Genomic DNA, 21,184 nt, shown 5'->3' with positions numbered 1-21,184 from the left:
GATCATCTAGTCACCACAGCGAGATAGAATCCTTCACCACATTCATGCTGAGGGATATGGCGTTCGATAGCACTGGCCAAAAAATGAAATAATTATAACTAAATCCTCTCCAATCCTTTTCATTCTGCTTCCAAAAAAAGTGTTTTGAAATTTCTGTTGAAAAACAGGCATGTAAGGTCAAATAATCTGCCTTGGATTGTTCCTCTCCCCACAGCTTTCTACTTAAACCCCTTGTAATGGAACAAATGGACAGTGCAACTGACTTAAAGAGATAGCAGCGTTCTCCAGCCGGACTTCTGCTGAGGTGGTACAGTGACTCAGTCAGCCTGCTGCTTTTGCTGGGCTGTGATGTTTAAATCCCCGTTCCTTTGGCTGGAGTGAGAGTTTCAGCTGTGGAGGCAGCAAATCTCTGAAGCATGGGATTTAACATGGAGGCTCTTTCTCCTCAGTGTAAAGGAGAAATCTGATCCTGGAAGAAAGAACAGACATCAGACTGATTTTACTAGGTCTACTCACGCTAGGCATGTGGTGCTGAATGAGAAGAAAATACATATTAGCAGGGTTTGGAAAGTGGAAGAGAGGAGTACAATGAGGAGCTTTCTTCGTGTGTGTGTACTTCTATTTTTGCATGTAGATACTGAGCATGCAGGCATGCACATGTCCATGTACGTGTACTTCTGTGTCTGTGTGTTTATGCATGTGAGACTGACTGAGTCAGGGTATCAAAACAGCCTAAGCTGTAAAAAAAGGACTAGTGCAAACAATGACAACATGTCTAGTGCTTATTGAAAGTGAACATTTGCCAAAACTTACCACATTGTGGTATTGCAAAGTATTGCAAAGTATTGCAAAGTAAAGTGTGGTATTGCATTACTTCCTGCTCTGGGTATAAAGGGAAAATGTGGCATCTCATGTACCATAGGCTAGTAACTGTTAGCAAATGTTTACTTTTCTATGGTATCCCAAACTGATTTGAAGCCTTTTTGAGGACTAGCCATTGCTATTTTCAACCCACTAGTGGCTCCATTTCACTGGTATGTGAAGCAATCCTTTTGCCATATATAATAGCTAGTGCAACACTTTGATACTGTCCAAAGCTGGCTAATGTGTATGTGCACTACTGCCCTCTGCTGAATTGAAGCAGAACTGCTCTCCTGAATGTCACAAGGGCCTACGTCGCAAAGAGCTAGTGGAGAGTCCCTTGCAGTTCATGTTGTCGGGTGCTGTGGTTTTGAAGCAGGAGTATATGTGGTCTTTCCATCTGTTCCATCAGCTTCCAAGCAGCCACCCCGTGAGCCAAGTAGAGCTGGTTGGGAAAGTTTTCTGATGGAAAACAGAATTTATTTTCCAAATAAATATTTGCAACTGTGGGCTGATACAAAGTCCCACTTTAGCAGCGTCTGCTTTTCATACAAGACATGTTCCAGCCCCACCAATGGCTTCAGCTTTGACCAATAACCCTCAACTGGACAGCAGCAAGAGATTTTCAAAAGGCAGTTAGGTGCCCAGCTTCCATTTGAAAATCAGCCCCCAGTTTCCTGCTATTCTTCTGAAATGGAGGTTGTTAGAAGTATGGAGGCTTTTGGTTTTATGTTGATTTGCTTTGTCCAAAGTTAATTTTTTGCCTACCCTTTCCAACATATCAAAGGACCAGATGTCACACCATTTCTCTTTCCCATAAACACCCTAGAGTGTGTTCCTTAAAATAAGTCACTCTTTAGAGCCATACAGACACACCTTAGGGCAGGCCCTTAACTAGTTGTTTAATACATTAGAAAGCAGCAGAATGGCAAATTCAGTACTGAGTGTAAATTTTCACAGGAAGGGGAAAAGTTAGGGAATGAGAACTCACCTAAACCTTCCAACTAAAATTAAACCATTTTTATTAAATTTGCAAGTGTCTGGATCCCTATTTTTCCTATTAGTCTCATTTTCTATTACTCGCCCCTTATGGAAAGCTTGTAGGGTATTTAACAGAGAATGACATCATTTCTCTGGATTTTTTTTTTTTACCACCTGGTATATATAATAGAAAATTATATCCTTGCCTTAGAAGTCAATGTCTTGAGTTAAAAACTCTATTGAAAGGACATGTCTATTACATTATATATTATTGTCAATATGACTGTATTACGATAAGTGTGATGGTGCCCCCTCATAAGGCTATATGGAAACATGCTTATGAATGTATATATGACATAACTGGAATATGTTTTATGCTACATATGCCATGTAACATATCTCTGTAAAGGTTATGATCTACTGAATACATTCCTCCTATTTGTATGCATGTATCATTTTTTGTACTTGAAGTTATGAATATTGGCTGTATACTTGCTTGATTTCTAAGTAGGCTTTGTAAGGCATTTGGTCAGCTTCTTTAGAAAGGAATTTGCAAAGTTAAGTGCCCAATCAAGAAGCACTTAACGAGCAATGGATCTTGGAATGCTCCAATCCACATAAGAAGTCTACTTGAGGATGTTCAAGGTAGCATGTGAACCATGGCTGCTACCTGTAGTTCTGAGTCATGCAGGGACATGTGACCGGCCCATGTGACTCCAAAACTCCATACTGTATCTGGGATTCTACATGGGAGAGGGAGGGGTGTCCACCCACAAGAGAAAGTCTATTTAAACCCCAGGGAGACCCCTCCATTTTGTCTTCAGCTGGTTAAAGAGAGACCCTCTCCACCCCCAAGGATACCTGAAAGAAACTGGAACAAAGGACAGTAACTACAGGGGATGTGAGTGATTGCTGGTCCCAGACTAGAAGGAGACTAGTCTGTAAAAGGAAGCTTACTGGATGAGGTTTTTATCTGTATTCAGTTTCTTAGACATAGACTTGCATGTTCTATTTTATTTTGCTTGGTAATTCACTTTGTTCTGTCTGCTATTACTTGGACCCACTTAAATCCTACTTTCTGTATTTAATTAAATCACTTTTTACTTATTAATTAACCCAGAGTATGTATCAATACCTGCGGGGGGGAGGCAAAACAGCTGTGCATATCTATCAGTGTTATAGAGGGTGAACAATTTATGAGTTTACCCTGTATAAGCTTTATACAAGGTAAAACAGATTTATTTGGGGTTTGGACCCCATTGGGAGCTGGGCATCTGAGTGTCAAAGACAGGAACATTTCTTAAACTACTTTCAGTTAAGTCTGCAGCTTTGGGGCATGTGGTTCAGACCCTGGGTCTGTGTTGGAGCAGACTGGCGTGTCTGGCTCCGCAAGACAGGGTGCTGGAGTCCCAAGCTGGCAGGGAAAGCAGGGGCAGAAGTAGTCTTGGCACAGCAGGTGGCAGCCCCAAGAGGGTTTCTGTGATCCAACCCATCACAGTAAGGACCCCATTAAAAGTACACTCACCCCCGTATGGGGGCTCCCACTGTATAAACACATATAAAGACACAGTTCATACTCCAAAGAGCTCATAGCTTATAAACTGCTTAGAGCAACTTGTATCAATCCCTTTTGACTGGTTCTCTATTAAATTCCATAGGTGTTTGCCATAAGTATCTCCATTTCCTGATTCTATCTAGAAGCAGAATTGCTGGACTTCTCTGAGAAAGCCTCTTCTCATGAGATTCCAGCCCAGTGTCACAGACCCAGGGGCTTTGGATAGTTCTTTTCAAGCTATGACCATCATAAGCAGTGCTGCGGGGAAATGGGAACCTCAAATTTGGATCCCTTCATATATCAGAGTTTGGTGGCTGGGTGAACAGAGGACTCTAACAGAGGACTGGGTGAACAGAGGACTTCTGGAGTTTAGCATTCTGCAGTCTCCTTGATGTGGGCTCTTGGTCAAGGCCCATTTTCTGGTTCAGTTTCAGATACTGCTGTAAATTCACAAAAATGACTTAAGATGGAGAAAAAATCTCACAAGAACAGCTTGCAAAACAGTGGTCTTGTCCCCAAATCTCAATCCTCAGCCTAAAACTGACTCTTCGACCCAAACACCTCCACCCAGGTCACAACTGTCATCTGAACTAGTCACAGGGCTGAGAGTGACAAGAATTGTGCTCACTGAGAGTCTGACTTGAATTATCTAACACATCGTTCCACAACTAGTCCAGTGAATTCAGTGGCACTGTTTCTGGGGGAAGGTACATCTCAACAGGAGTCAGCGTGCTGGACTTAGACCCTGTGTGATCTTGGAAAACTCATTCACCTCTCTGTGCTATAGAGACCCAATATATTATTTTTATTATTAATTATTATTATAATTAGATTTCTTGTTATTGATTAAACAGTTATGTTTAGTTTTTCATAGCTCACTTGGCACTGTCACCTTCTCTAGCTGAGAGTACAAAATGTCTTACAGTCTTATAGCATGTATTATTGTTTAGTGAAAAAACACAGCTCGTGATGTTTATACATATTCTAAGAGTATTTTCTAGTTTGTATTTTTGCTCCTCAATAATACATGAGGTAAAAATCCCATTTGTTTATAAAGCAACTGGAAAGAGTCAATGCACATTTGCAGCCTGCCTCTAAATGCTATTGAAGAAATCTATTTCTCAATGCCCTGCTGTGACCCATTCAATTTTAATAGAAGAAGTGGCTTTTGAATGGATGCCTAATGCAAACTTATTACTGTATTAAATAGACAAATGAGTAGGTGGTTGTTTCCAGATCCCTGACTCTTTTGTTTCTTTCAGTCATAATCCTTGGAGAATAAGTGAGCAGAGCATGTGCTAAGCAATAGAGCCTGCTCTGATCTTTAGAGCTATTGTAAATAGAAACTTATTTGCATCCAGCTATGATGATGAGTTTGTTCTGCTGGCATTCATATTTGCTGTAATACGCCATTTGATCTACAGAATAAAGCAATGGAAGCTTTCCTTAATTTCCCTGCCACATTTTTGTTTTATGTTTTCCAGAATTAAAAAAAAAATCAAGCTACAAAATGAAGGCAAATATATTTAAAATATGTATTTTTTTTAGTGCGCTGATATTCTGTGTAATGGAGGACCTCAGAGACCATTGAAAAAGACCAGCCCAAGAGATTTAGGTCGTTTAAATAAGGTCTGTATAAGCATTTAGAGTGAAATCTTGGCTCCACTGAAGTCAATGGGGCCAGGAATTCATCTTTAAACTTCAGGGAGGAATCTGGCCCAGTACATAGAATGGCAGACATATGGTTTGTAGGCCTGGGCTCGATATCCAGCTCTGTCACTGATAAATTGTGTAACCCTTTGGCATGATTCTTTCTGCCTCAGTTTCTTCATCTGTAAAATGGAGATGATAGTGTTTAGACTTCATAAAAAGCTTTTAGATCTGTGGACGGACAGAGCCATATCAGCATTCTATATCATTCACATTGTACATACAAATCTCTTTTACGCTTTCCCATTATGCTTTACCCAAAACTAAGACAAAAGTAGAATCTTATTTAAGATCTGGTCAGTATGTTTGTATGTTTGTTTTGTTATTTCCTTCTGTCCTTCCTGGTTTTAGCTGTGACTGGGAATGAAAGTATTAAAACACTAAGAAAACCTATATCCTTGTGATGTTTCCAATTTGGCTGAAACCTACTAGAAACTTGCAAGACACCTGTCCCTAGCAGAGTTCCAGCCCAAAGAGGTTCAGATAAAGGTTTCCAAACTAAATCTCCAAACCTTTTAGGCTCTTCTATCACCATTTAAAAGACCTTCTAGTGAAGAAGGTGCTGACATCTCCGCTGTCCGGGAAGATGAGAATTGTGCATGGTCAGGATGCTGGTCCATAGCCTCACATAGTACCAGAGGTTTCAATGGATTTACACAAGCTGAGGATCTGGCCCTATATATTTTCTTAACTCAGACAGCTGAATAAAATTGAGGATAGTGGGTTACGGCTGGAAGGGAAAAGAGAAAGGAGGCAGAGCACCTGCTATTCTGGGAAATGAAGTTCTCCAAGCATGGTTGATGAAGAATGCCAGAGAGCTATGCCATCCAACAGTGCCACTGCTTGTCCAAATCTGCTTCTGTCCATATAGTTATCTACATTTATAGTATGGGTTCTATTTCCCTTGAGAAATGCAATTAAACATCATTTAAAGTGCCTTGACATCCTTCTCTTACTAGACATTGCCCACAGTAGCTAAATAGGTTTCAGAGTAACAGCCGTGTTAGTCTGTATTCGCAAAAAGAAAAGAAGGACTTGTGGCACCTTAGAGACTAACCAATTTATTTGAGCATGAGCTTTCGTGAGCTACAGCATCCGATGAAGTGAGCTGTAGCTCACGAAAGCTCATGCTCAAATAAATTGGTTAGTCTCTAAGGTGCCACAAGTCCTTCTTTTCTAGTAGCTAAATAGTGTCCAATAAGATGCTACTACAGAATAAGGGAGTTGTATGGCATTGAACTAAAACAAAAATGCTGTAGAATTATTCCCTTCTCCTGTTCAGTTTTACTTCCTTTATAATGTCTTTTTTTGCCCCTAGCCAAGAGAGCTATAATTAATAAAATTGCTGGGCACTAGACTGGCAGAAGAGATCACAGCTTGAACTTGGCTGGCTTCTCTCACTGTAGCTTGGGTCTTTAATGATGAAAGATGTGCAAACAAGAAGAGACATTTCTAGTGCAATGGCCAGAAAACTGGCAGCAACTGTCAATGCAGCATCTCAACACATCCCAGGCAATCTGTTGTCTTGTGTGCAAATCAATTAAGGTTAGCAGATGGTGGAAAAGTTCAGCATTAGATGCCAAATCCTATGGAGGCTTTGACTCTGCCCCCAAAACAGGTCTCATTGTGCTCCCATTAAAGCCAGGTATAAACTTCAATTGGCCTCTTAGTGAGTGATGAAAGCCTCTGTTGGCTTTGATGTAGCGCCAGGAGATATTACGAGGAGGAGAATATAATTTGAGTTTTCAATTATGAAATTCTGGGTAATTACTAATGAGAGGACCCACCTGAGCCAGTAAAATGGGCTACCTTTTGAAACAGAAATGAATTTTGGGAATCTTCAGCTACAAAATGTTAGGGCTCAGTTCATTCCAGGTGATGAAATAAAGCCAGCTGTTAACAATGGGGGGTATGGAAGACTGCTGGGTGCAGGGCTCAACAAGTGTAGCATGACAGCAAGTGCTATCCAAAGGCTACAACTAGGAACTGACAGCCAGGACTCCTCAGTTCTGTTTGTGCCTCAGTTACTGAGTTATTTTGTGCCCTAAGGGGAACTTATTTAACCGATTTGTGCCTCAGTTTCCCCATCTTTAAAGTGTATATAATAATTCAATACAATGCAGGTATTCCAGAGGCCTGGGAATGGGTGAGGGGAACACCTGAAATCTGCAGATAATCACAGGTACAGGTACATGGAGATCTTTGCCTTTTGCGCTAAATGCACCTTTACATGTATGTTACCCTTAATTTCACCAATCAACTTTCACATGTCACCAGCCTCTGATGATGTGTGTGCTGACTCTAAGTAACCTCCCAAGAGTCCCCACTCCACAGTGAGTAACAGAAGCTTTTTGTATTTTTACCCTCATTTTAAGAGTGGGGAAAGCAGTGTGCAGAGAGGTTCAGTGACTTGCCCTAGTGGAAAGGCACAATTCACAGAGTTGGAATCAGAGTCATTTTATAGCAGAGGATAAAGACCATATACTCTATACTATTCCAACCAGAGCAGACAGTGCCCATACTACTTACCATGAGGAGGCTCAGAGGGAAACACTACAGAACGTCACAAAGGCAGGTCAGTTATCTTTAGGCAGTGAAGCCTGCAAACATGTATAGTTTTCACAACAAAGGTTACTAGCCAATGTCTCCAAGGCCGTTTGGTTCAGCAAGACACAACAGGACTGAAGCACACTAATGCACTAAACACCAAACTATGCCAGAAGAGAGTCTGGCTCAAGTCCTTCTATACCCTGCAGTAGCCAGACTTGGACACTGGCCCCTTGTATAATCAAGAAACATGATCCTGTCTGGGATAATGGCAGGACGTTGGTTGGAGCAAGTGAGATGGATATAGTTGGGAATAGCACATAGGGTCATTGGGCAGCTTAGGTATTTATGGTTGGTAAAGCTCTTTGAGTCTTGGATTAAAGGCAATATAATCCACAACTTTGCTAGGAAACAAGGGACCCATAAATTTAAATCTCTCCTGGTACAGCTCCTTCAGCATTAGCAACAGTGGATACTGTAGGGAGAAGAAGGCTGCAAAGAAGAGTGGTTGCCATTGACAAGTCAACATTTGTCACAGCACAATATCTCAGATGCCAGACTTTTTTCCTATTCTTAATAAAAGGGACTAGTGTAGTTGCTTAGATGCCATGGGATGGTAGGAATTGGTCAATGTTGATTTACTGATGACAATAGCTCCACTTTCCCGCTCTGAAGTACTCTCCCCTCCCCCCACCCTATGAGCATATAACTGTTTGGCAATAACTGCTACTGGAAGTAGTGAGTAACAGATCTCTTGAAATATCTCCTTTCAGCTGAGATGCAATGTAGGAGTGGGAGCCCTAGAGCAGTGGGGGCTTGGGAGTGGGGAGGGAACTGTCAAACTTTTACAGCACGTTCTAAATGTTTCCTAAAGCAACTAGAACATTTAAAATGAAAAACGGAGGAAAGCATTGAATCAAAAAATAGATGAACCCTGTCCTGAATTAACTGCATTCTTCATTGATACATAATCTTGTGTCTGGAGCCCAAGCATTGTTCTTCAGCTGCTAGGACTGCTGCCATTTGCCGTTCTGCCAGCCAAGTGAGCATTGTGTGTGAACTCTCTCTGAGTAAGTGAACTCAGCAAGTCCCTTGATTCTTCTCTGACCCTTGCTTTAACGGTTGTTAAAGCTATCCTCCTTTCGACCTTTGCCGGTCTTTCATGCTCTGATTTCTCATGACTCCTACAGCTTCTCCTTCTTTCTGCTCAGTGCAGCCCAACTTACGGGCCTCCCCTCTAGCAGCTTCTGCTCCCTTACCTCCTACCTTCCTTCCCTTTGATCACTCATTTTGCTCTCATTCACAAAGCCTGCTCTTGGACAATGGGGTTGGGTGACTTGTGTCTCCCTCACTGTCCACTCCCTCCTCTACTGCAGAGCCCAATGGATGCCTAATCTAAAGGGCTGGTGTAATGCTGGCTGCTGGTTTTAACAATAGGTAAAAATATACCCTGTTTCTTTGGAGGTTGCTTGTGATGCATGAAAACTGGCTGGAACCAAAGAGCTAGTTAATATGATGGCAGAGTTACCTGTGTTAGTACTGAACCAAAATGTACCAAAATACTAAAAATAATTATTAGTACACACCCAGTGATCTGCCCTATCATCAGCATCGATTACCCCATGAATCTGGGACTGGTGCTTATAGAGTGTCTTAAATCTGTGATTCCTGGATTTCTTACATTTAATCATCAGTAAAATGGAGATAATACTTACCTAGATCAGGGGGGAGGGGGAGTTGCTAAGCTCTTTGTGCTCCATGGATGAAAGTGCAATATAAGGAAGTCCAAAGTTCTTATTATGTTTGATAAACACAAATGAGTGTTCATAAGAAACAGAAGCCAAACCCTTTGATTCATTTGTTCATGCTGCTGTTTCAAAACCAAAAGGTAATTTGATTCAACTGATTTAATCCCTGTTTTTATTTAATTCACCTGGGTCTTTTAACTCTGGTTTTTAATTCTATCTTTCTCTTATTGTCTGTGCTGTGGAATCAAAGGGAAGTTTATCTCTGTTTCCATTTGTTAAAAATCCACCGTATTAAAAATATACTATTAAAGGACAAAGGATTAGGTGAAAATATATTGTTTCATTTCCGTGAAAGAGAACAGAGTACAAAGACATTTAATCATTTCATTAAATCAAAGAAATGCAGATCACACATTCATTTAAATCAATAGTTGCAGATATGCTTTTTCTGGACTGCTCACATGTAAGGCTGAACAATGCCCCTGACTCACCTCACTTCAGAACGAAGGGCCACCCATAATTTCCTTTGGGCAGGATGAATGAAAGTGATGGTGCATCTAAATACTACTCAGAAAACCCTGCGCAAACGGTTGCATGTGGCTGTGGGTGGATTTCTACTGCTGACCTCTATGCTACTGTGCTTCTGCGTACTCATCATTTATAGCTGATAGGGGATTTAATCTCATTAGTGCTTTTACAGCCCAGATCCTTTGGCAAGGAGTGTCCTCTTTAAACTGCTCCTCCAGGGTATTAAGGCCCTAAACCTGGCATAGCCTGCCCTAGTGTTTGGAATATACACTCAGAATTGTGGCTTCTGCCATTGGCCCCATTGGTGCCATTGGCGGTTGGGATAAATTTAGATTGGCCTTCAGGCTGCTGTACATTACACTGAGGCACCTGCCTGGCGCAGAACAGGCTCAGGATTGGGGGACTAGAAAGGCCACCTATGCCCCTTTGATGGTTTGCACCCATCCGAGCCATGCACTTCTGAGCAGTGCTGCACCCGCCTCCACTGTAGCTGAAGATATGGCACAGTATGTTCAAAGCATTTTAAAAACAGTGAGTTATCTTCTTTACCCCAAAATGAGATAGATGCCTAGATACATACATGCCTAGACAGATAAATTCCTTTCACTCTGGATGGTTTTATTGTAAGAATTAAGTGACTCTTACATGTGGCATTGTCTTAGAGTGTGCTTTTAAAAGGGTGCTTGTTTGTTTTATTTATTAACAGGGCTGATGAAACAATATCATTCTGATGACCCTGAAGACTTAGGATCTCAGTATCCAAAGAAGAGGTACAGTGTGGGCTGTCAAATACCCAGCTTCCCACATGGTTCTTAATCTTGATACAAACCCTTTCAACTCTAGTATCTCTTTACCGATCCATAAGGCCATCCAGTTCTCCCTACCTTGTATACGCTGGGCTAGATCCCCAAGTGTGTAGGAGCAGTGTTTGACACACCAGGGGAGAAAAAGGGCAGGTGGCTTTACCCAGTCTTTCTGTCTCCCAATCCTAGGGGCTGCTGGGCGTCCAATTGACCCCGGTACAAACTAGAGCAGCCTCAGGGCAGCTGTAAATTGCAGCAGTGATAATGGTCCTTATGAGACCACTTCATCCGCCAGGATCGCCAGAGAAAAAATGGGCTTCTGCATGAGCCATTTGGGCTCAAAGGGTGTAAATAAGTTTCAGCAACACGTATTCAATGGCTTTGAGCCAGGGAGGTGGAGATCAATATAAACCAGGTCTTAAAGTGTCCATGTATAATATTATTGCAAGCTACTGTAATGGGGCACAGGTATATTATTGACAGCTCTGAAGGACCCAAAAAAGGTGGAGCAGCAGAAGGTGACTGCTAACACTCACAAAGGAGTAGAGGTTTAGAAACAATCTATTCATGAAATTAAGTGGCATCATCTCAAGAACATATCACCTGAACAACTGGTAAACTGTTTTTAAGTGAACCGGTCAGGATGGGTGGGCAAACGTGTGGCCTATCTTTCTCAGCCCTCCAAAGAAAAGGAGGGTGAGGGGCCTGAGATGATAAATGGATTTGAGACCAACAGAGGTAGAGTTTTATGGTTTGTCTTGGTCTTTCACACTAAGAGTTCTGTGCAAACTCCCTGACTTCAGTGAAGTCACCCGGGGGTAAGTAAATAGCCTAGCTGAATAGATATATCATCTCCTCAGAGAGATGGCAGGCCATTGTTTCTACAAGTGGGTGTTGTAAGTTTTAGTGAATGTTCTTATCTTTCCTGTAACAAAGCTTTCCAATTACATGAACAAACCAATTCAACAGTATCTAGTACAGGGATTTCTGTATATTCTAGTTGTAATTCTCCTTCTCTATGCTGTCTGAGTGCTGCTTTGTAAATAGTATTAATAAATGCTGTAATGTCACATTTCAGAGTGCCCCCTCCCTTGGAAAGCAGGTTAACCAAAACTGAACTAGGCCATTATGGACAATTACTCCAACAAAGAGGAGAGCATTTGAAAAAATAGACTCCAGGCCATTGTGAAACCATTGTCCCATTCCAAGATAAATCAAGGAGATATTATCACAGAGGTGGAATCTTGGGCAGGCTTGACATTTGTTGAATACTCGATACAAGACTAAGGGGGGTAGGAGAATTATAGTAGCACCCAAAAGTCCCAGCTAGGGACTCCATTGTTCTAGGCACTGTACAAACATATAGTAAGGGACACCCCTGCACTGAAGAGTTTATATTCTCATTTAAGACAAGATGCAATAAGTGGGTGCAATATGCAGAAACTAATGAGGGTGAGGGTATCAGTGACAGGAAATGTGGCTACACAAACTAGCTAGATGGATTTGAGCCAATTAAAAAAAATTGTAGGATATAAGTGAACAAATAAATAAAAACTCAGGAGTCCCTACTGGTTGTCTGCTTTGCCATTATCAGCTTCTATGTACCTGTACAGCTACTTCAGTGGCCACAGAATCTGGGTTCCTCCCACAAGTTGAAGATGGTGATAATACCCTCTTTCTCTTCTTTCCCAGACACCATGAGCCAGGCTTAGGGATCATGAGGATTTTGCACCATAGGCTTCACAGGAGAAGTTGGTCTTGAGGAGGGTGTGACTGTGCACCCCATAAGGCTTTATGGAAATATGCTTATGAATGTATATATGACATGACTGGAATATGTTTTATGCTACCTATGCCATGTAACATATCTCTGTAAAGGTTATGATCTACTGAATCTATTAATCCTATATATAATGTATGCATGTATCATTTTTGTATTCGAAGTTATGAATGTTGGCTGTGTACGTGCTTGATTTTTAAGTAACCTTCATAAAGCATTTGGTCAGTTTCTTGAGAAAAGAATGTGCAAATTAAGTGCCCAAACAAGAAGCACTTAACAAACAATGGATCTTGGAAGGCTCCAATCCACATAAGAAGTCTGCTTGAGGATGTTCAAGGTAGCACGTGAACCATAGCTGCTACTTGTAGTTCTGAGTCATGCATGGACATGTGACTGGCCCATGTGACTCCAAAACTCCATATTGTAGCTGGGATTCTACACAGGGGGAGTGAGGGGTGTCCACCCCCACAGAGAAAGTCTATTTAAACCCCAGGGAGGCCCCTCCGTTTTGTCTTCGGCTGGCTAAAGAGATATCCTTGTGGGTGGAGAAGACTACCTGAAAGAAACCAGAACAAAGGACAGTAACTGCAGGGGCTGTGAGTGATTGCTGGACCCAGACTAGAAGGAGACCAGTCTATAAAAGGAAGCTTACTGGAATTCCTCTAAGGGTGAGATTTTTATCTGTATTCAATTTTCTTAGATATAGACTTGCCTGTTCTATTTTATTTTGCTTGGTAATTCTCTTTGTTCTGTCTGCTATTACTTGGACCCACTTAAATCCTACTTTCTGTATTTAATTAAATCACTTTTTACTTATTAATTAACTCAGAGTATGTATTAATACCTCGAGGTGGGGGGCAGGCAAACAGCTGTGTATATCTCTCTATCAGTGTTATAGAGGGCGAACAATGTATGAGTTTACCCTGTATAAGCTTTATACAAGGTAAAATGGATTTGGGGTTTGGGCCCCATTGGGAGTCTGGCATCTGAGCGTTAAAGACAGGAACTCCTCTTAAACTGCTTTCAGTTTAAGCCTGCAGCTTTGGGGCATGTGGTTCAGACCCTCGGTCTGTGTTGGAGCAGACTGGTGTGTCTGGCTCAACAAGACAGGATGCTGGAGTCCCAGGCTGGTAGGGAAAGCAGGGGCAGAAGTAGCCTTGGCACATCAGTTGGATTTGAACGACAGGGTAGTGATTTTATGGACTAGTCCAGAGAAGGCATTCCATGCATAATGGGCAGCATGGAAGAAAGAACAAAGCTTTTTGTGAAAGAAATTGACAAATGAGCCTTCAGAGCTGGCATCTTTGACACAGCAGAGGAGCCAGGGAGCAACATAAAACACAAGCCAAGAGAAGCTAAGCTGTGAAGGCTCTACTATAAGGAACAAGAAGCTAGCATCTTATACAATGAGGTGTTTGAGGTGGATGATGTGATCACAATGGCAGGCCAGGAAAATGAATTTAGTGGCAAGATTTGGATGTGTGGAGCTAGAGAGAAGTCAGTGTCATAGATAACATCCAAGCTACTGATCTGCGTGACAGGCAGGATTAAGGCTCTGTACACAGTGACTGAGAAAAATGGGAGTGAAGGGGGTTTGGGAGTAAAGGCAAGGAATTCAGCTTTGGTCATGTTAACTTTAAGTTGGCAGTGAGCAATCCAGAAGGAGACATCAAAGACGACAGGCCAAAATGGAGAACTAGATGGAAGGAGATGGGTCCAGAGAGGAAAGTCAGTCTGTCAGTCATTCCCGTAAAGAAGATAGTTGAAAGGGGCGGATGAGATCACCTAGAGAAAGAGAGAAGAGGAGCAAACAGAGGACAGTACTGTTTACATGGAGGCATTAGGCATAACAGGCTTGAGTCTCCTCTCACAGTGGTGACAAGGCCATTGAGGTCAGTGGAGTAACTTGAGTGTAGAATTTATGTAAGTGAAAAGAGAGTCGGACCCATTATTTCTAACTTTCCCCTGGTGTCCTTCGATCAGTTTTATGTTGTTTCTCTTAAAACCCAAATATAACTTGCATTCCAAGTACTGGGGAAAAGCCTCAATGATATAGTGCTGATATAAGTCAATATTTCTCTCTTAAACTTGGTTAAAAATCAAAAAATATACAGTGCTGTATGAAAAAGCACCAAGAGCAAAAATGTGTCCTTGTTCGACAGTGATAGGATTAATGTTGTAAGGGCAATAAATTACCCTGAGATCATATGAATTGCTCACACTGAGAGGATCTATTTCCCATGTGGTGATACAGGTGTGAACAGATTGATCTTTTCTTGTCAATTTCAGGTGCTATCATAACAGCAAATTCCATCCTTTAATAGTAAAGTCTTATATTAGTCAGTGATCCAAGATGTAAATAACAAGACAGTACCTATTTATTTCATTTTGTTTGTTTAATTTTCAAACATTTTAATTGTTTGATTCAATACAAGTGTCAACAAAAGAAAATACAGCAAATGATACGTGACAATGAAAAGTATGCATGAGTGCAGTATGTTACAGTAGGGTACATATATGAGGTTGTTAAATATTAGAGGTGATCAGAAACCAGAATTCCCATCTCGTGGGACTTTCTGATATTTCAACTTTGTTTTCGTCCCACTTCAGGATGAAAAGTTGAAATAGCAAAACTTTTCACACAATGAAAATTTCAGAAATTTTTCAATTTGAAACTGTTTCATTTCTAGATTTTCAGTCAATGTGAAACATTTTGAAATTCCAGTTGCATTTTGGCGTAGTTCAACATTATGCTGCATCTGCTGAGCCCCTACAGTGCCTGCTGGGGGTTGTAAGCACAAACGCCTCATTCCCCATTCTCTGCTGTTGGTTGGGCTTCTCGGTCCGACTACCTCTCGTGTGACACAGTGCAGTCATGGTACTCCCATGATGCACTGATGGACACAGATTCATGTCAACCTGATCCAAAGTAAAATGCTCCATTGTAATTTTCCTAATGGAAAATAAAAAACGGTTGGCATAATCAACATTTTCCCACCAAAAAAAATTTGATTTTGCAGAAGCCACATTTTTTGTTGAAAAAATATTTTGGCAGAAAATTCTCAACCTGCTCTTTCAAATATACACTTTATATAGTGCTAGTTTGTTGCAGTTTAGCCAGAGCCTATAGTTAGGAGCAGTGCTAGGCCTCACTGCCTAACAAGGACCATCAGGGGCCATTCTGACTCTCAGAACTTGTCTGTTGCACTGGGAACAACCCAGACTACAACATCCCTTTCCAAGGGGCAGCATAACTCTCCCAGACACATGTGGCCTACTCCCTCCCCCTCCCTGCCCTCTTGTGGCCAAGTTGCTTGCCAGGAAGAGCATCTTAGTGGTAGCCCCTTCATGGTACTTCCCTTCATGCCGGGGCTGCAATTCTCACAGGCCCTTGTGCAGCCTCACAATAGATTAGAGGGAAGCTCCTCACTCCCTCCCTGCACTGTCCTGCCATATAAAGAATAGTCACAATCCAACCCATGATGACTTCTTATATGCTTTTGGGATTTTTCAGGACAATTACGTGACCTAGTGCTTGCAAAAGGTGCTACAGTAGACCCTGAAGACTACAATCATCCATTCACCCCAAAGACAGGACCAACATGAGTGTAAGCTTCCCCCTACAGCTCTACTAATGTGCCTGGGCCTGCACATTAGGGAACCGCCTCTAAACAGAAGACAACAGTTCATCCTCCACAGCCCTATGGCAGTTAGCCTCTCAGATAAGGCTGCCAACAGGTTTGCCAGTCGCCACCAGTAACAGTGCAGGGGTTTGGTGATGTGCCCATTGGTAACTGGACTGAGACCGCAATGGCTTCCTTTGTTTTAATTCAAGTAATTAATGATTCACCGGACTCCAGATGTTTAGCAAATATGACATTTGAGTAAGTTTGGATGAATCCGTCCTTTCAGATGGGGGCCGTGAAAAGGAATCAGGCCATCAGCTATCAGCACACAGCTGAGTTTCTGTTGTTTGGAGAGGTTCATGGTATGATAGGCAAATGCTGTACTATTGGAAGGCTTCCATCTCTGCAGTTAGTGTGCCATTGCTCACTACAGCCAAATCCTGAAGTGTCTACTCAGCCCTTATTCAGGCAAAACTTTAACTGAGGGAGAACTTTAACTGAGGGAGGGATAGCTCAGGGGTGGGAGGGATAGCTCAGTGGTTTGAGCATTGGCTTGCTAAACCCAGGGTTGTGAGTTCAATCCTTGAGGGGGCCATTTAGGGATCTGGGGCAAAAATTGGGGATTGGTCTTGCTTTGAGCAGGGGGTTGGACTAGATGACCTCCTGAGGTCCCTTCCAACCCTGATATTCTATAATTCTATGAAATCAAACCAAAGTGTCTTCAACTGCAACTTTGGCCTGAGTAAAGATTGATGAGAGAAGTCTGAATAGGGACTTCAAGATTTGACCCAATCTGAATGGGATACTTCATCCTATCATCATGGTTTCATTCCTTCTGCTAAAGTTGTATCTTAGAATATGTACTGTGTTTCCTGAAGGGGGAGATTCTTATTTTCCTCTGGGATTCTTATTTTCATCCTGAGCATAAAGGACTTACCAGGTAAACCAAACAACTTATTTAATATGTAACAATGTAGCTGATAAAGAGGATCCCAGGGAGATAAAGAAATGAGGAAATTACCCAGCTATTGTAGTAGGAATAATGCACAAGATTTAGATGAAAGTATAATTTATCATGTGAGTCATGATACGAAGGGAGTGCTAAATTGATTCACAGGATGAGAGAGCAGCTGCAACAAGCGCCATGTGCTATACATGCAAATGAATCAGCCCAAGCTGAGAGGTCTCTTTGTAGTCAGTCAACAGTGTTGTTTTCAAAGTATAAATGCATATATATATATTTTTAAACAACCCCTGGTTCTTGTTTTGAGAGATTGTGTCAAAGGGCTTTTTTTGCATTCTTACTCTAGGCTGCCTTGGCTATAGAGCTCCATTAGCCCCCCAAGAACAGCGGTATAAAAAGAGACAGGGCTGTGTGGGTCGCTCTAGAGACCTTCTAAGCCTTTGTTTTAACTCCCCTGAAGCCTATATGCCCGATTCTCCACTGACTTGGTCCTGTGTGCAGTCTCCGTGTCAGGACAGTGCAAAGAATACTTACACTGGTATAAGCGAAAGGAGGATTCTGAGCTGGTAGCATCTTACACTCAATTTGCACAGGTATAAATTGCTACACACGGAGCAAACTGGTGCAGAGTAAGACCTGCTTTATTTAAATATCTGTGGCAGCTTTGTACTCTTCCAGTAAACTCAAAAGCACCTGTGCCTAGTACAGGTCTATGACAGCTTTGCATCACCAGAGCAACACAAAGCAGCCAAAGTGTAACAGTGAATCAGGCTTAACAGGGCCAAATCTTAAAGTCCTTACTCATATATTACTCAGTCCTTACTTACTCAGGCAAAACTCCATTGGAGTCTATATGCAGAGCCAGACTCACCTACATGCACCATGCCAGTCAGGTAATGCAAAACTGTTGCAAACTTGGTTTAGTGAGCCAGTTAGGCCAAATTGAGAGTTGCTGTGTGTCCCTGTGCTAGTCTATTCTATTTCGGTTCTTATACTACCCTTATCACTAGTATCTGAGTGCCTTCCAGCAGTGAGCTAAGCGACATGACTAACATGTGTCATGGGTTTGTTCTCTCACCTTCTCCCCAGCGGAAGAGTGTGTGCAGTGAAGTATCTTGTTTTGGTAGGGTTTTGGCTATGATTATTACTACTCTGCTTTGTGTTTGTGTTAGAGAAGGCAAGATCCAAGAACTGTGCTTTACATTTGGAGCGGAACGTGGTGAGGTTTGTGATGGTCCTTCGTTCCTCTAGGAGTTCACTCCTCAGCCTTGGATCAGCCCCCCAGAAAGCTCCATCTCCCACACAGACAAGCTTTCCCCTTATTGTAGAAAGTTCCATTGTGCCAGAGGAGCACAGCTGTCAACCACAATCCTCATCCTGGGGCATTGGGTGATCTTTTAGATACCCTGGACCCATGCCATTGAATCCCCTGAAGATAAGCACTGAGATCCTAAACTTGATGCAATATTCTGCAGAAAGCAGCATAGAGAACTGAGGACAGGTGTGATGTGCTCACAGTACCTGTGTTGCTGAGGTGACATGCTGCAGCATTCTGTACTAGTTGGAGTTTCCTGTGCACTGCGGGGCTCATGCCCAGGTATATTGTGTTGCTTTAGTCCAGATGTGAGCTGACAAAGACCCGAATAACTGACGCCAGGTCATCCTCTGCCAGGATGGGCTGGAATCTCCTAGCCAACCAGAGATAGTAGAAAGCATGGATGCTGCTATCTGTGAGCTTAGTGTCAGCAAGAAATCCAAGAGCATTCCTAACTCTGAATTAACTAATTGTGAGTATGTACCATAGAATCATAGAATCTTAGACGATTAGGGTTGGAAGAGACCTCAGAAGGTCATCGAGTCCAACCCCCAGCTCAAAGCAGGACCAACACCAACTAAATCATCCCAGCCAGGGCTTTGTCAAGACGAGCCTTAAAAAAACCTCTAAGGATGGAGATTTCACCAGCTCCCTAGGTAACCCTTTCCAGTGCTTCACCACCCTCCTAGTGAAATAGTTTTTCCTAATATCTAACCTAGATCTCCTCCACTGCAACTGGAGACCATTTCTCCTTGTTCTGTCATCTGCAACCACTGAGAACAGCCTAGTTCCATCCTCTTTGGAACTCCCCTTCAGGTATTTGAAGGCTGCTATCAAATCCCCCCACCCTCTTCTCTTCTGCAGACTAAATAACCCCAGTTCTGTCAGCCTCTCCTCATAAGTCATGTGCCCCAGCCCCCTAATAATTTTTGTTGCCCTCCGCTGGACTCGCTCCAAGTTGTCCACATCCCTTCTGTAGTGGGGGGATCAAAACTGGATGCAATACTCCAGATGTGGCATCACCAGTGCCGAATAGAGGGGAGCAATCACTTCCCTCGATCTGCTGGCAATGCTCCTACTAATGCAGCCCAATATGCCATTAGCCTTCTTGGCAACAAGGGCACGCTGCTGACTCATATCCAGATTCTTGTCCACTGTAATCCCCAGGTCCTTTTCTGCAAAACTGCCACTTAGCCACTAGTCAGTTTTCCCCAGTCTGTAGGAATGCATAGGATTCTTCCATCCTAAGTGCAGGACTCTGCAGCTGTCCTTGTTGAACCTCATCAGATTTCTTTTGGCCCAATCCTCCAATTTGTCTAGGTCACTTTGGACCCTATCCATACCCTCCAGCATATTTACCTCTCCCTCAAGTTTAGTGTAATCTGCAAACTTGCTGAGGGTGCAATCTATCCCATCATCCAGATCATAAATGAAGATGTGGAACAAAACCAACCCCAAGATAGACTCTGGGGCACTCCACTTGATACCAGCTGCCAACTAGACATCAAGCCATTGATCACTACCCATTGTGCCCGATGATCTAGCCAGCTTTCTATCCACCTTATAGTTCATTCATCCAATCCGTACTTTTTTAACTTGCTGGCAAGAATACTGTGGGACCCCATATCAAAAGCTTTGCTAAAGTCAAGATATATCATGTCCACTGCTTTCCCCATATCCACAGAGCCAGTTATCTCATCATAGAAGGCAATCAGGTTGGTCAGGCATGACTTGCCATCAACCAGAGAAGACTGTACCATGGCTGCAAACCCTCCAAAATGCCCACCAGCATCTGCTCTGTCACTGAAGTGCAATACAGAAGCTGGAGAGTATCAGTGAATCTGGCCCTTGGTATCTCACGTCCAGCATGTTGCTCCCATTTTTCAGTATTGAAAAAAATAACAATTTTGCCACCATTTTTTCTCATCTTGCAGTGGCAGCTACAACACAGAAGACAAACAATTTCCTCTCTCTGATAGAGCAGGCCTTCAGAAGAGTTCACATTGTGATCTTTCCAGTTTGCTTTTCATTTTTTTCTGTGCTGTTTTTACTCCTTCCCACTATCGCTCAGACCCAGGGGCTTCTTAAATGTTGCCTCCAGCCAAGAGGAAGGTGAGCAAGTGGCTATTCCCATATAGCGAATGCAAAATGGCATCTGTGCCTTCACTCTCTGAACAGTGATTTTCTATAGAGTACCTGCAGGGAAATTCCTTTTGATACAAATCTCACAGCAGCTAAGGTTACACAATCTACTTCATTCGCTGCTTAAAATACTCCTAGATTTACAGACCACATGCCACACCAGTCACCAAACCAAGAGTGCCACAACCAGCGCAATCTACTAGGAGGATAAATAGTCTGAAGCGCTAACACATGTTATCACTGTGGCGCCTGATGCTTCCCTCAGCTTCCATTTTCAGGGGGGGCCTAAATAAGCGTGTATCTAGGAGTAGAGGGCCTAGATGTGTGTTGCAGCAGTCACAGGAAAGGTGATCACACCTGAATGCCCTTACTTTATCCTTGATCGCCCAGAATCTTTTCCAGAGAGACTGAGTTATGGGGGAGGGGGCAGACCAGAGAGAGAATGGCTGTGGCTGTGCAAATGGCTCCTATTAGTGACATCATCCTCTGCGTCCATCAGGCCTGTGTGGATTCCTGTTGGCTTCTGTTGGCTCCACAAGCCCTGCCTAGGAGTCAGGCAGCCAGGGGAGTCTATAGGGTCTGTGGTGAGACATAGGCAGCGTGATTCTCCTCTCATTTGCCAAC

The sequence above is a fragment of the Natator depressus genome, chromosome 3, assembly GCF_965152275.1.
Source record: "Natator depressus isolate rNatDep1 chromosome 3, rNatDep2.hap1, whole genome shotgun sequence".
Classification (NCBI taxonomy): domain Eukaryota; kingdom Metazoa; phylum Chordata; order Testudines; family Cheloniidae; genus Natator; species Natator depressus.
The sequence above is the reverse complement of the archived record's forward strand: the minus strand, read 5'-3'. Positions refer to the sequence as shown.